At 37.7% G+C, this 17471-nt stretch overlaps 1 protein-coding gene across 13 annotated transcripts in view; it reads right to left on the reverse strand.

Moving 5' to 3' along the window:
• The window catches only part of Sorbs1 (sorbin and SH3 domain containing 1), a 233015-nt gene that overhangs the window by 119752 nt on the left and 95792 nt on the right, over positions 1-17471 (reverse strand). Inside the window, exon 3 of one of the 13 annotated variants that reach the window (XM_047552719.1) lies at positions 16950-17081. The exons of the other annotated variants lie outside the window; for them this stretch is intronic. The gene's annotated coding sequence lies outside the window, so the exon portion shown is untranslated. The remainder of the gene's footprint in view (positions 1-16949; positions 17082-17471) is intronic. 13 annotated transcript variants of the gene reach the window in all.

Below are 17471 nucleotides of genomic sequence, written 5' to 3' on the forward strand. Positions count from 1 at the left end.
CAATGTAAAGAACCTGGAGCCCACCTAAGCCTAAAGTCCACCTCCAGGAGCTCCTCCAGCGGGATTTCCAGTAACCCCACCCTGAGGGTGGGGCAGTCATCACACTCCAGCCCATCCCACCTAACACTGCTGAGCAGGGAAGCGAGAATCCTGGAACTCCAACGGAAACGATTCTGTAACTTTTCACTGAGATTTTTTTTCTTTTCTCTAATTGTTACCTGAATGGTTCATGGACATTTATACATATTCATATTTTTTTTTCCTATTTATTTCCTATTTCTAGCATTTTTGAAGCCAGTTATTTTTCAAGGATCAGTTTTTTTAAGGACTGGGATGTTTGATTAATATATTTTGGGTTTTTTTATTTTTTTAATTTTTATTTTATATATTTTTCTCTCACTTATCTGCTTCCATTGATTCTCTTTCTCTTTTCTTCTGCTAAAAGCCAACCTCTATTGTTCTCTCTTTCACTCTTCCTTTTTTACTTCTAATTTTCTCTATTCCTCCCCTCATAATCATCACATCCTACATCACTTCTGTCCTCTCCCTGTTCACCATTCGAAATTGTAAACCCATCTGCAAACTTACTATTTTTACTGTGGTCAATAACCGATCACATCATTTCTGCTTATTGTGACAATTAACATTGCAGATGCCATAGCAGGAACTATTTGGTTTAATGCTGTATATTGTATGCATCCATTGTTATTATTTGTCCCCCTTAAATGGTGAGATACTAGAAACCATCAGGGACACTATAAGTCCACAGGGTAGACACTTTACCGCCTCAGATCCATAGTGTTAGATGGGTAGACACACAAACAACATGAAAAAGAAATGGAACAAATCATCCCAAACAAACCAAGGTACTTCAACAACAAAATCCATCAACACCACAGTGGAAGAAATATCAAAGACAGAGTTTAGAATGTTCATAGTTAAACTGATCTGTTAGGTAAAGGGCATTGTAAGGAGGGAAATCAGAGAGAAAATACAGGAAGTGAAAGATCACCTCGATAAAGAGATGGAGATTCTGAAAAAAAAAAAAAAAAAGCAGAAATCCTCAAAATGAAGGAATCAATAAACCAAATTAAAAATTCAATGGAAAGCATTACCAGCAGACTAGACCATTTGGAAGACAGTTTCAGGCAATGAAAACAAAATACAAAATCTTGAAAATAAAAGTTGACCATGGAGAAAAGATGTTAAGAGACCATGAACAGAACTTCCAAGAAATATGGGATAAGATGAAAAGACCAAATATAAGATTTATCAGGATAGATGAAGGCTAGGAGAAAATATCAAAGGAATGCACAGTCTTTTCAATGAAATAATGTCAGAAAACTTCCCAAACATTAAGAATGAAATGGAAAATCAAATACAGGAGACTTACAAAACCCCAAATATACAAAATTACAACAGACCCACACCAAGGCACATTATTATGAAAATGCCTGACATACAGAATAAGGATAGATTTTAAAGGTTGCCAGAGAAAAATACAGTCATATTTAAAGGGAAATCAAACTGGACTCTCAACCCAGACTCTCGAAGCTAGGAGATCTTGGAAAAATATATACCAAACTGTGAAAGAAAATGGATGCCAAACAACTATACCCAGTAAAATTAAGCTTCAGAACTGACAATTAAATAAAAACCTTCCATAATAAACAAAAATTAAAAGAAATCATAACTAGAAAACCTACTCTACAAAACATACTCAGTAAAATATTTCATGAAGAAATGAAAAATAAAACTAAAGACCAGAAAGAGGAGGAACTACCCTAGAAGAATAGTCAAAGGAGAAACTAATTCAAATTAAAAACCAGAAATAAATTAAAATGTTGGGGAATAAAAATCATTTCTCAACAGCAATATTGAAGGTAAATGCCCTAAACTCATTAATCAAAAGACAGACTGGCAGATTGGATTAAAAAACAAGACGCAACAACATGCTGTCTCCAAGAGCCTCAACTCATAGGCAACTACATGAAGTTAAAAGGATGGGGAAAAAAATCCATCATTCAATGGATCTTATAAACAAGCAGGGGTTTCAATTCCTCATATCAGATAAAGTGGACTTCAAACCAAAGCTAATCAGAAGGAACAAAGAAGGTCATTTCAAACTGCTTAAGGTAATTATACGTCAACAAGATACAACAATTGTGAATATTTATGCCCCAAACAATGGAGCATCTAAATACATCAAACAAACCCTTCTCAATTTCAAGAACCAAATAGGCCACAACACAATAATACTGGTCAACTTCAACATGCCTCTCTCATCACTACATAGATCCTTCAAACAAAAACTAAATAAAGAAGCTATGGAACTAAAAAAAAAAAAAAACAATTAATAATTTAGACTTAACAGACATATATAAAATATTTCGCTAACCAATGACTAAATATACTTTCTTCTTTAAAGAAGACAAGTCCTTCTCTAAACTAGACCATATCTTAGATCACAAAGCTACTTTTAGCAAATACAAAAAAAATAGAGATAAAACCTTTCATTCCTCCAGATCATAAGGGAATGAAATTAGAAAACAATGATAAAATAAAAAATAAAAGCCACTCTAACACCTCGAGACTAAATAATATGCTACTGAATGACCAATGGATAGCAGAAGAAATCAATAGTTTCTGAGCATACTGCTTTCTCCTCTTCCCTTGCCAACACCCTCCACCCCACACCTGGCAAAGCATCCTACTCTTGCCAATTCTTCCATTCTCATAGCCCATGCATCCTCGCACCCACCATTTGTTCCATCATCTCATCCCTGGACCACTACCAAGACCTAATAAGCCTCAAATCACCCTATAACCCATGGACCGCCATGTTCTGACTTCTGCAACAAAGAGTTTCTGGGTCAAATTTCAATGGGGAAAAAATCCACAGGGCCCTGAAAGCTTAGTATGGCTGGCTAGGCAGTGAAACTCTTAGGAAAGAATAATGTGTCTACAAACAAAGGCTTGATGATACAATTCAAATAGCATTTCTTTATATCCTGCCGAGCAAAATAAGCCAATCCCAAAAATCCAAAGGCCAAATGTTTTCTCTGATATGTGAATGCTGATCCATAATGGGGGTGGGGGGATGAATGGAGGAACTCTGGATTGGGCAGAGGGGAGTGAGGGAAGGGAAGGGGGCAGGGCAGTGGGAAAGATGATGAATGAGATTGACATCATTACCCTAGGTACTTGTATGATCAACACAAATGGTAAGACACAATATCAGGTACAACAAGAGAAATAAATAGTTGTGCTCCATTCGTGCACAAAAAATCAAAATGCATTCTTCTGTCATGGGTAACTAATTAGAACAAATAAAAATTTAAAAAACTCAAAGAGCATTTCTTTTTTGGCAGGGGGTGGGTAATGGGGATTGAACCCAGAGGTGTTTTACCATTGAGGTACACCCCAAGCCCTTTTCTACTTTTTCTTGGACCTTGCTAATTTGCTGAGGTTGACTTTGAACTTGCAATTCTTTTGCCTCAGCCTCCTAAATAGCTGAGATTATAGGTGTGCAACACCGCGCCTAGTCTCAAATAGCATTTCTTTAGCCTACTATGCACCTACAGCAGTGCTTAACAGACCAATGTGCTCAGTTTCAACTGCTGTCTTTGAAGCCATAGCAAGGTTGTAGAATGAGAGGCGTCCCATTTAAATAAGATATAATCAAATGACCCTTCTGCTCAATCTGGACTAAGTGTGATGAGAATACAGGAAAAAAAACAGGGAATAAATTTTACATGAGGGAGAATCAAGGAATGAATAAATAAGAAAATTTCCAAATGTTCAACAAAATACCTTCTAAAATCTCTTCAACTGTCACACTTTGGGAAATACTGATCTAAAACTTCAAGTCCAAATTCCTTAACATGATGTAAAGCCCTATAAAGGAAATTGTATAGATCCTTCTGAATTTAGTAGTCTAGTTGAAACCCTCAAGGAAGTTAGCATGTAGTTGGGAAGTAATAAAGACCAGCTCGTGAACCTCTCTGGTCCCTAAACTCCTAGAAGAAATACAGAGGCCCCTGTTCTAAAAGGAGGCTCCTCAAGCCTCATTCCAATTCCTTTTCCATTCTTACCTCCCCAAACTTAAATCACTGGCCAAACAAAAACTAAAGCTTTTAATTTTTTTATAGTTTTGTTTTAAGGCCCTATTAAAAGTCATGCAGATGAGGAACTCATTTTTAAAAGACCCATTTATGATCATGAAATTCAGAAATCCCATGCCCAAGCTTCCTCTAAAACTATCACACTCTCAATCCAGGTCCACATCAGAGAAGGGTCAGCTGCAGAGCTGGAACTACCTATAAATCTGCAATTACTTTTTACCTTTCATATTTAAATGAAGCCTTTAAATAAACATACAATATTGATTTCTGCCAACAAAACTGCCAATAAGCAAAACAGAGCTAACAAATAGTTTCAAGTCTTATAAAAATGCAATGTTGTGTGTGCCTCAAAGAATACAGTTCAGGAGATAATTCATAACCATATATTTTACATTGTCTATGAAAATACATGCCTTGCAGCAAACATAATAGAAAGGGCTAAGATTCTTATTTTACAGGGCACTTATAATAACTTCTAAAAAAAAAAATTTAAAGGGATGAAGAAATAATCCCCAGAAGAGAAAAATAGAACAAACAAATCTATGAGAAAACTGTTCACTTAACCTAATTAGTTTTTTAAATTATCAAAATAATGACTAACATTTATTCTACGTCTTAATACTAGTTCACTTTTTTTTTTTTGTACCTGGGATGGAACTCAGGGGTACTCTACCACTGAGCCACTGGGCTATTTCCCAGCCCTATTTTGTATTTTATTTAGAGACAGGGTCTCACTGAGTTACTTAACACCTCACTTTTTTGCTGAGGCTAGCTTTGAACTTGCGATCCTCCTGCCTCAGTCTCCCGAGATGCTGGGATTACAGGCGTGCGCCACTATACCCAGCTAGTCCACAGATTTTTTAAAAATACTCATGGTTGGCAAATGCAGACACTGGTTGTTTTTTTTTTTTTTTCACACACAGCCAATAATATTATAAATTGCTACCACTATTTTCAGCAATGTGCAGCAAAGAACTGAGCACCTCATTCCCCTTGTGTTTTTAAGGAATCTAATCTAAAGAAAGAACTTCACATGACACTAAAATTATGCCTGAGATGTTTTCCACAGCTTTATTTAAAATAGTGAAAACATGGAAACATTCTAGTGTTCAGTAACAGGGAGATCAATTACCTATCCACAGAGCCCCTGGGTGGACTGTTGAACAGTTGAGAGAAACGGTTATGTATACCACACAACAAGGGGAAAGGCTCTTATCAAAATATTAGATGAATATAGCAGGGAATAGATCTGTATGCATTTGTGATTATAAGTAGGTTCAAGCAAACAAATGCAAATATTTGAAAGGATATATGTCCAAATTCTAATAATAACTATAGTAACAGGAGTTATAGGTAACTTTTTTTCTGTTATAACATAGTTATATAACTATATTATACAACTATAGTTATATATAGTCATATTATATATTACATATAATATCATTATATAACTATATAGTTATATATAGTTACATAGTTATATGGTTACGTATCATCTATCTGAAATGCTTGGGAACAGAAGTTATTTTGGAATTCAGACTTTTTCAGATTTTGTAATATTTGCGTGTAAATAATACAAGCTCCTGGGGATGGGACACAAGAGGAACATGAAATTCATTTATGCCTTACATATGCCTTATACACAGAGCATAAAGACAACTTTATGGGATATTTTTAGTGTGGCTGCATTTTGACTGCAATCTGTCACAGGAAGTCAGGTGTGGAATTTTCTATTTGTGGTACCCAACTCCAAAAGTTTTAGAATTTGGAGCACTTCAAATTTTGGACTTTCTGATTAGGGATATTCAACCAGTAGTGCATTTTTTTTTTTAATTAAAAGTAATTGTTTTCTAGTTCCTATTTGGTATCAGATACATAATTGTGTAATCTTTAGAAATTTCAAGAGAAAATTCTAAGAGACAAGCTAAAACAAATACCACTGACAATCTTGTCCTCTAGAATGGCAGCTCCACATGATGCATTTTTCTACAGGGCTAATAGCAACTACGCCAAATGTGGAATTCCAACATTAATCACAGTGATTGCTCACATCTAATGAAGCCAAACTGCTCCCATGCAGTTCCTTAAGAGGACAAGGAGGGGAATGACTAAAATGTTCAGCCAGTTTTTCAAAGGAAGCAACTGCACCAAAAAATTTCATTTTGGAAGAATTAGTGGGGGCTGCCAGGTGACAACACACACAGTACCTCCGTTGCTCCTAAACCTGCTGGCCAATTCCCTGTTCCTCATCCAACTCCCTGGCATTCCGGAGGCCTGAGCTCCATCTCAAGTTCTTAAACGTCCAACTCTGGGCACTCAAACTTTCTTAAACATGCACCCTTTCCCAAGACAATCCTCTAAATGTGAAAACTGTCCCATTTGTGTTTTCCAAATATGGCCATGTCTACAGAACCAAAACAAAACTAATTATGGCATCCATTTAAACAATCCAGATCATTCCCAGATTTATTAGCTAAAAGCAAAACATCTTAACTCTGTTTAAGCTGTAAGTACATAACCTCAAAATAAAAACAGGCCCTGGATAGAGATGCCATGCTGCTTCTGAAGTGAAGACTATTCAATGTCTACCTGTTAAGAAAGTATGAACGAAAAAACATTTTGAATTCTCAGGAGAGTCAAGGTTGGGCCATAGGCCACCATGTAGATAAATGAGACTAAAAAGGTACCGTGTGTGAGTGGTGAAAAAAAAAAAAAAGAAATCTAAACTAGGCTTTGAAAAGGGGCCTGTTAGAACTTGAGAAAGGAAAAAGGGTTGGGTCTGGCATGGCAGGAGAGTTGTCCCCCTCATACAATCCACACATAGTTCCCACTCCACTTTTCTTTTCGGCCTCAAAATTCCAAAGGCTACACATTCACCACATCCTATGTTATACAGACATCTGCAACCCAGGCCTACGCCATGCTCAGGAATGAGGGGACAGAGGCTCCATTCAGTTAAAATGACTGAGTCTTTTGCATACATAACTTAAGTACCTGAATTCATAATACTGACTTATTCAAAAATTACTTGTTTTTCCTAAGTTTCGAAACTTTACTGAAAGTATACTAACCTGCCCAAAAGTCAATATGAAACACTGAAAACAGTATCTTTTCCAAGAAAACCTCTTTTCTCAGTGATAGTTATTTAACAGCTAAGGTGAAATACATACAAACCCAGAATCAGTTAATTCCTGAATTCAGGCTGTGAAGGTCAAGGATCTTTACTGCTGAACTGTAATGACCCTGACACTTTGGCTCCTACTATCCACACAACATTACCTTAACTACTGTCCTCTAATCTCTTCATTTTTTTGCACTGATTTTAGACAATTTTTTGACATATCAGGTATAAAAGATACATCCAACTTTTGAGAATACAATGCAAATTTCCAAGATGGGTTTTCTTCAAACTAAGATGAAACCACTAAAATATTCAATATAGCACCTAACTCACAGCAAATAAGTACTGGAAGACTTTTTTTTTTCTTTTAAATCTGTGTTGTCTCTTAGGCAAGACTACCTGAAAATAGGTTGGCATCTAAAATATACTTACAGACTAATATATAAAAATTAATGTGTCTTTAATCCCAGTAACTCAGGAGGCTGAGACACAAGGATCACAAGTTCAAGGCCAGCCTCAGCAACATAGTGAGTCCCTAAGGAACTTAGTGAGACCCTGTCTCAAAATAACAACTAAAAAGGGCTGGGAATGTAGTTCAGTGGTAAAGCACCCATGGGTTAAATTCCCAGTTTAAAAAAAAAAAAAAAAAATATATATATATATACATATGAGTGTATACATATATATTAATGTATATTTATACGCACATACAAGTACAACGTGTCTACATTGCAAGCACAGAACCCTGACTCATCTGGAATCTGGTCTACACTTCTGACTGCAGTTGCTTCATGTGCCTGGTGGCTGCTGGAAAACAAATCAAGGTCAGAAGAACTAGATTTGAATCCAAACTTGGCCAGCACCATGCAAATTAGAAGTCTCTTGCTTATCAGCTTCAGTTAACTCACTTATAAAAGATATTAATAATACCTAATTTAATAAATTACTACTCTTAAGATTAAATTTAAAAATTTATGTGAAACATTGTAGATTGTGTTGTAAAAGGAAACATAATCTAACCAACAAGGCACTAGTATAAGCCTTTTTAGCCTTTTGTATTATTTTAACAAACAGATTATACAATCGCTCTTTATCTGCTCAGGAAGCTGATGTTACCCATACTTATCTGTACCAAAAAATCTGGCTTTTCAAACTACAGTTGGATTCAAGCACCAAGAAACTGGTCTCCAGTTCTTCCTTACTATGCAGAGTTGGGTGATGAAGGCCACACTTGATAAACACATCATGTTTTTAAAAACTTCACGGTTGTTCTCTCTTAAGGCCTCAAGAAACCAAATCATCAACTCACTTCTTTTGCATGCAAAGGCTCTGTGCTCATACTACAGAACAGCCAGGTGACCCATCTCTTCATGTCCTAAAAGATGACTGAGAATCAACCCCTTTACATTATGTCATTTCTGTTCTCAGAATACCTACTAAGGTTTCTATACCTATTGTGCAAATGGAGAAACATTGCCTCTATAAAGATTAGGAGACTCACTGAAGAGTCTTGCAGGAGTAAGTGGGAAAGCTAGAATACAGATCCTGGTTCTGGCTCCACCATGCCTGAAGACAACATGGTCCTTGCCTGAAGCTCCTGCACAAAGACACTTCAGAGAATACGAAGACCTATATAAGACAGATGGATCATCTTAGGGGTTTTTAATCCAATTGCAGTAATAAGATAATCACAGTTATCAATGAATACAAGAGGCGTTGCCTATCTTGGAAGACCTTATATTCTAGTTAGGGAGAGAGACTGATTCCATATAAATATATAAATAGCATGGAAGAGTATCTATAGGCTGCCCTCCACTGTAGGAATATGCTGAATGAAAGAATGCAAGGCTTCAGAATTTCCCGGAGAATGGAATGACCTGGACACATGCTGACCAAAGCACTCTTTTCTGGATGTTTAATATAACCCTGTAGTTCCTGTGATATCGACTCCTTTATGTAGTGTTCCTTAGGAGAAGTTAATACTGAATAAGTTCACATACAGCATTTTCCAGCAGACTAGGAAGCCCACAAAACCCCCCACCACAAATACCTTTAAATAAAAGTAGAGAAACTTGAGAACAAATTTAATTCGTAGGCATATCAGGCACACCCTGTGCCTATGACAATGTTAGAGTTTTCCATAAACTTTAGCGACTTTCAGTACGATCACCGGCAGTAGCGTCCAAGGAGAAGGCTCAAACTACTTTCTCCATGGTTGATTTCTCTGAGTAGGAGCAGAGATTCTTTATCAACTGCAGGAAAGCTAGTCTTTTCAGGTAATTAAAAGAGCAGTATCAGGAGCTGGGGTGTAGCTCAGTGGAATAATGTGTGCTTAGCAAGCACAAGGCCTTGAGTTCAATCCCCATCAATCCTACTACTACTACTACTAATAATAATATTAACAACAACAACACTAATAGTAAAAGAACAGCCTCAGTCAGCTCTCATTTCAAGAAATTACAGCATCTGCTTCCTATCCTCCCCTTATGAGGTCCTATGGCCTGCCTTTCCCCAACAGCACAATCCCCCTCTGTAAGTTAACTTCCTATAAGAAGCAAAGTAACTGGTCTACTCTTTCTCCCAAGAGTTCATCGAATGTTACTGGCTAGGTATCACTTGATTTACAGATAAACTTACTGTCTTCCTTGTCTTCTGGCACTAACAAGCTGCTCTCACAAGTGCCTAAGGTAGAGTTCCCACACTGCAGTGTCTAGTGCATAGCACAGAACAGAACAGCCCAGTTGATGGAAAGGGCTTGCACTGCAGAGTACATGGAAATAATGCTGGGTAGATGGTGTACACAGAGTACAAACTGACTCTGAACACGAGGCAGTGGGGTTCTATCAAGTCACAACTCTGGGTAAGTTTGGCAGAAAAAAAGTTTCCTAAGTCAAGATTCAACCTGGCTGTGACATACAGTGTACTATAAAGCTGGGAGCTCCAGGGCAGGCAGGGCTTATGAATGGCTGTGACCTGAGGCCAGGCCACAGGAGTGGCCACCAATGCCCAGAAATTTTTATCAGACACACACACAAAATCCCTCAACCACATATACTCTGTGGCCAGGAGAGATGCTCCCAGCAACATGGATATGAAAAGTTCCATGTAAGCCTTGATTACAGCAACCACAGGTGACAATTTCTATATTTGTCTTTTCTTGCTTATTTGGAGCAAAAACTGCTGCTCAGAGAGACTTTGATCCTCTGTGCGCACTCCCTAATCTCATGCTGCCACTTCTGCCTACCGTGCAGCTTTTTTTTTTCTGCCCAATTGCCTTGGTGGCTGACAAGATAAAATTACCAGAAAATAAAAGGTGTCAAAAATCCTTTAGCACCCAGAGGCTTACACACTAAATAGAGAAACTACAATAACAACGGCTAAAATACAATAAAATGTGACAGAGTTAGAGATGTTTAAGAGATCATTTCCAAACTAATAAATGTTAAAGAGAATGGTTCTCAACCCCAAATGACCCTGTCTTCACATTCACAACTTATAGAAATATAACATTAGATGCTGGGAGAGAAGAGTTGTATCTGTTCCAGTCAGTGTGTCAGCAAGGGGTGAGGGTTGAGGGCTTCATTAAGAGAATAATTAAATGCCTATACCAATTCTAATTAGTCAAGAGTTCTAGTGACTCTGCTACTGCCAGAAACCTCAGTGTCCCCATGTGCAAAGCAGGGATAAAACAGCACTAACTTCCCTGTCATGAGGACTGATGGGGCCATTTGCTTGGCACACAGGAAGAACTCCCTCAATAATCACATATTGACATTACTTCCCGTTTGTCCCATTCTAACTCTGAAAGTAGAGGAGAATCAGAGGTGGGTGGAAACCTGGTTAATAACAGACTCTGGTTAGTCACTGTTTTACTGTCACAACACTTTACTGGGTCCTGCATGAAGGAGACAAGGGCACTGCCAGCAACAAAGGTTTTTTGCTTTGGGCTGAGAACATTCAACACAAACCTTGTGGTGACCCCACCCAGGACCCCAATCTGTACAGAATTTCACAGGTTACAAGACAGCAGAGCCCTTGGCTGTCAGTGACACAGGCTGACCATTGAGTTCATTAGGAAAGGAAAAGAAGAAACTAAAGCAAAGTGATCTGGTCTGTCTTTAAGGTTTCAAGTGGCCAAAGGACTCAGAGCATCACTGAATTTGTTTCCAAATGTCGTGAGCCCTAAGTCTTTATCAATTCATTGAGATGAGAAAATGCAATATCCAGGCACACATCTTCCCGGAAACATAAAGAATGCCCACCCTGCCAAGTGAGCCCTCCCCACAGAATGGGGCAGCCAAATCAGCAACAGATGTTACAGTTCCTTTGTGGTCCTCCCTGCTTTTTAGACACTGAACTCCCTGAAGAAGTGTCCAACCACAGGGTGTTTCTTAAGTCACAAAAGCATTAACATGCCATTCTGAATCATTTTTAAATTTTTATCATGGCATTTCCTTCTCCTCTTAAAAAAAAAATCAAGAGGGAGAATTGAAACCTCACATTTCAATATATTTATATAAAAGTCCAAATGCTTCTGAAAATAAAATCTTATAACAAGTACTAACTTAGGGAATAAAAGGCATTTTCCTTTTTGTAAATAAATAAATAAACCATTAATTTAAAGTAAGTCCACAAACAAATGCCCTTTGGTGCTTCTGAACTCATTAATTCATTCAATCAAATTTGCTAAAAGAGTGGCATTGCAAAATGGATCTCACCCTTAAAATTCACAGTAAGCCTTGCAATCTGGAAATCAAACTACCATAAAGTCTAACAGAGGGCATTTTTAAGACTGTAGATGTGGGAAAGGATAGGCTACCATACAAGTATCCCCATTCCCCCTTTTTAAAAGTCTGTAACAAAAACCCTTCAGAAAAAAAAAATGTAACTTTAGAACTCTTGGGTTGGTTCCCAATCTGCTTAAAGGGAGCTTTAGTATTTGTGGAGTTTAGTGAATATATCACACTTCTGGAGGAAATCCAGCTTAAGAAGCATATAATTGTAGACTTTTTCCAGATCTGTTTAATAATAAAAGTACAAAAATAAATTTTTCTTCTGTAAAAATGTAAAGTCTAAGTAAACACACTAGATCACAAGGGGAAAAAAGCTAAAATATGCGCTTAAAACTTACTAAACACAGAAATGAAAAATACTTGAACTCTCAGAATGGTAATGAAGCATTTCAAATTCCCATCTGCTAATATCACAGCTCTAAGAACTAACCAGCAAGCTCAAGCAGAGCATCAGGTGCAGCTAGGCCGTAGGTAGCATGAAATCCAGAATGACGATGCAAGTTTGCCAATGGCTTGCTAAACTGTCCCACCAGTAAAGAGGGACAGAAAATCCCAGTGACTCCAAAAGTTGCATGTCCAAAAAGACAAAAAGAGAAGCAGGTGGGCTCAGGAACATGCCCTAGATGCTGACCACCTGAAAACTGGCTGGAAAGGCCCTTTCTTGGAGTCACTCAAGAACACAAACAAGTGCTGAGTCCTTCTAATGGGGGAAACCCTTCCTTGGTCACTCAGCTCAGCAACCTCATTAAATTCAGAGTGAAGCCAGCTGCCAGGAAAGCAAAGGGCAACCCAGCAGTGGCTCTGGAAATTCCTAGCTAAAAAAATAAACTGAGTGCCTGGGTCATGGGAACTCATACATCACAGTGTTAGAAGGAAGAGTTTTAGGCAACTGTCAGAAAGATAAGAAAATCATTCTAGAGTGGGGCTCTTCCAATTTGAAGACCCCTTTGCAGCAGCAGGGACTTCCCAGGAGCTGAAAAGCACAATGCTGCCTGACCAAGAAATAAAGTGGTTTCTCTGCAGGACGTGTCAGATTCACATTCCAGTCCCCCTCACCCACTGCCTTCAGGGAGGGTTACCAGATGGAGGAAGATAAGGCAGAGGGACGGGGAGTCCCCAAGACAAGCAAAACAGCGGACAGTTTCCCGGCCCAAACAATACTTCAATGGGAGAAAAAAAAAATCACAGGAATCATTAAAATTATATAGATCCAACTACATATAAAAATTTTCACTATACGAAGATTTAAACGTTTTGTTTAAATCATTTCATTCTTTTATCACTGAAATCTATACAAATGATATCAAGGAATTGTATTTAAACATAGATATGTGAAATCAATTTTAAAGTCAAAGAAATTTTAAGATAAGCAAAGTGATTGTTTTCCTCATCTCCTGATTTTTTTGTTTGTTTCTTAAAGATAATTATGACTTCAATATCTGGAGAGAGTACAGCCAGACTCCAATTGTCTTTGGCTTTGATTTCAATACTTGAAAAGCCAAAAATGCCGTTTCATGTAAATATGTGGCTAGAAGGCCCTAAGAAAACCATCATTGTCTTTTTCAGAGAACTGGGTACTGATGTTACTTTTACTCCAAAATAAATTACATCAATTTATTGATTTAAAATTGGTTATGATTCTTGATACAACACTGGATTCTTTCATTCCTTCTCCTCCAAATTTATTAATTTCTTCCAAATGTATTGTTTTATAAATTCCCAAATGGCTTAATCAATGATTTTTCTCAAATGTAAGTTTTCTTCTTATGTATACTGGAAAAGTATTTTAAATTGCTACTTGCAGTGCTGTTCCTAAGCAATAATGATGAATTAAAGAATTCAGAAAAAAACCCAGCAGGAACAATTTTTAATTATTCCCACATGTACCCTTCGACTAAATTTTAAATTTGTACTTCAAAATTAGATTATACTGTACAAATTTAAAACACTGTTCAGAGTGCCTTGAAATCTCAAATCTCATTCAGATATTAGGGAAAAAATAAATAAATAAATCCCCAAATAAATCAGTTTCATTCTGAAATTTTCATTGTAAAATTGAATTCTCTGGATTTAAAAACATTTTCAATTCAGGAAACAACTTAATCTTTGCAAAATGTTGCAGCTGTACATCGATTACTTAAGGAAGCACTTAAATGAAACACATACTATAGACTCTGCTCCCAGATTTGTTGATTCAGAAGGTGCCCTGGAATATACTTTTCTGGCAGATGAAGTTTTTTTGTTTATTTGTTTTGGTTTTTGCAGTGCTAGGAATTGAACCCAGGGACCTGAACATGATAGGCAAATGCTCTACTACTGAATTACAACTCCAGTCCCACAGCTCCAAATGTAGTTTCTAGACTGGAAACACCAGTCAATAGGAGCAAGTTCTTATAGCACCAAGTAGTAAATGCCCATGCTCAATCCCAGCCCATCACACAAAGCTGGAAATGTTTATGAATTTGTTCCATCAATTTAAATATAATTTATAATTCGTACTGATTGTGTCAGAATTTCATTTGAGCAGGGAGACAGTTTTTCCCTTTCTTCCTGCAAAATGTTCACAGTGAATAAAACAATGTGTGAATGTAATTTTACTTGCAGTGCCTGCCAGTCACGACGGTTGTCCCATCTGCACATAGTCTGGCATGTGGTTTCCAAATGAAAAAATTTACTAGAAGCATACTCATCTATTAACTTAAATATGCTGAAGCTGGATATTTGGGAAAGCAAAGAATTCAAATGGAATAAATCCTAAATTTAAGACCATTTCATATCATATTTTTAAGATAACTAAAATCTTAAAAATGTTGATGCCATCTAACGAGCAAATGTTTATTTTCTAGTTAGACGGGTTTTGATTTCTAATACTCCATTCTTACTTTATCCTGTCATATTATTTAAGGGGAAAGGTTTCATTTTGTATCAAACTCTTAAACTCCCAACTTCTCAATGTGTTTTTACCAAATACAGTCCTATTAACTATTCAGCAACAGAAAATAATTTCTTATAAAAATGCAATTAGTGGGCACAGAGGGGCATGCCTATAATCCCAGCAGCTCAGGAGGCTGAGACAGGAGGATGGTGAGTTCAAAGTCAGTCTCAGCAACTTAGCAAGACCCTAAGAAATTCAACGAGACCCTTTCTCTAAAGAAAACATAAAAAATGCAATTAAAAAGGTCATTAAAATAAAAATTTCAAAGAGGTTGTTCAAGTATTAACACTTTTTATCTCATTTCAAGAGTAAGGTTTAAAAAAAGAGATTGTTTTTTAAAAGCATTTTTCAAACTACTAAAGAAATACAAGCATACAACCAAACATTTGAAAATCAGAAAAAGACCCATAATGTCACTACCCTAACACACTACCCTATGTTTTTGCTGAATTTCCTTGTACTCTTTCTCTGTATTATCTGGTTATGATCATAGCGTATGTATAGTACTGCCTCCTAAGTATTATCCCCATGGCTAGAAAAGGTTTGAAATAGGGTTCTAATGCGGCAGCTTTTCTATACAAAAAAGAGTGTTCCAGACTTTAGAAATCTCATGGCCTGGTGAACCTGCCCCTGACAGAGATGACTGCAAGGTGACCTGGAATATGACACCACTCTGCAACATGTCAACTTCTTTTCTTTGGGGTGGAGATGGTACCCTCTCAAGTTATGCTTCCCATTTCTTTTCAAGTATTCAAATCTGATGTATTTTATGTATTGCCATGTGTGTGTGGCAGGGAGATCCTAGTATCATATCCTCTTTAATCCCAATAACCTTTTTATAACCAAAAATTTAGAAAAGAAGTAGTGATTGGGTATCTTCGCCAGGGTCTGACTACCATTAAGTGATAAAATTGTGAGGTAAAACCCAACCCGACCTTCAATCCCAAGGCTCTTAAGTCCTTCCTCATACTACAGACCTGTGCCTTGCATTTCCCTTTCTTCCACTCCCCTTATTTTAAAATATCTGTCCATTGCATTCACTTTTATGGTAATTAAGAGAATGTACTAAACAAATCATTCAATGAATTCACCCAGCACTAACGGAGGGCCTGTTTGGTGCACACACTGAGCTCTGCGGTATCACTGCCCCAAGACGCTTAAAATCCAAGGCACAGAGGCTGCTTAACGGCTAGATAGAGATTTTGTTTATAAAGCCATGTGATGCCTGGACATTGTCCATTACTGAATGCTGAAAGAGTGACAGTAAACAGAAGCTTGTGCTGAGGCCCGTGAGCAGCTACAAGTGACCCCTTCCATCCAAGAAATAAACTAATGCTAGTTAGGGATTCTTCAAATTGGTCACTTTGAGTCTTTCACAGCATAAATTCCAAAGTTGGAATTTTTTAGCTCATCAAATGGAGGCATTAAACGTGAGCTATCAGTTTAAAGTGAAATGAAGTTTGGGAAATTTTGGAAAGAAATTTTTAAAACCTTTCCATAGTTATACCATGGAGTCACCCCCTAGTCCCAAGCAGCTGTTTGGGTTCAGTTGTTTATTCCCCTGACTTGGCGTTTGTCAACTCAAGTGGCGAGATATCCCCAGTTCCAGTAAACACACAGCTCCTTTTAGCCCTGGCAGAAGTGCTGAAGGAGGCTGGCAAGGGGCTTTTGGCTCGGCTTGTGCCAAAGTCTTAATGGAGAGGCAGTATTCTGCAGGACCCAGCAGAGCAGCAGGCAATCGAGGTGAGAGAATCAGAAGGAAATGGGCCCACATGGGTGACCCATGGTCATAAATGGACCTGTCTCTTTCCATTGCTAAGCATTGGCAATTCTGTGTCTCTTTTAATGAGAGAGATCTTTTGCATTTCTCTATCCACATCTTCATCTTCCCTCAGAAACACAGTGATTTAAAATATGGGCTCAAATTCAAATAGCAGCTCCACCATGTATTAGCTCTGGAGCCTTGGGCAAATTACCTCAGTTATTTTCCTCTGCAAAACGGGATAAACACAGTCTTCATCTCCTGTGGTGTTTACAAGGCATGGTTGGGATGATACAGGTGAAGCGCACAGAAGCAACTGGCATAGAGCTGGTCATGATACGATCACCTGAGAAACAATAACTGTTAAGGCACTTGATTTAACCCATTCTTTGCTCTATGTATGTGACAGATTCTTTAGCATTTATTCTGCCCCAAACCAAGCACCATTCCCTGAAGGTGGGGCCCAATACTCAGCACGTTCTGTATTCTGGCCCTTTCTCTGTTCATCACCATACTCGATACGTACATACTGAGGAGTGGGCAGTTATCTAGCCACGAGGGACCTTTAAAACTTCCAGGAATTAAGAAACTCACACTTACCTGGAACTATCTTACACCTTACATATGGAAAGAACTCAAAAGAAATCATTGTTGAGTATGTTTTATTGTAAAGGACCTTAGAAATGGTCTACTTTGACGTCTTTGCTACAGTCCAAGTGGGAAGGAGAAGCTTGCC

Source organism: Sciurus carolinensis, chromosome 5 (assembly GCF_902686445.1).
Source record: "Sciurus carolinensis chromosome 5, mSciCar1.2, whole genome shotgun sequence".
In the NCBI taxonomy this organism is placed as follows: Eukaryota; Metazoa; Chordata; class Mammalia; order Rodentia; family Sciuridae; genus Sciurus; species Sciurus carolinensis.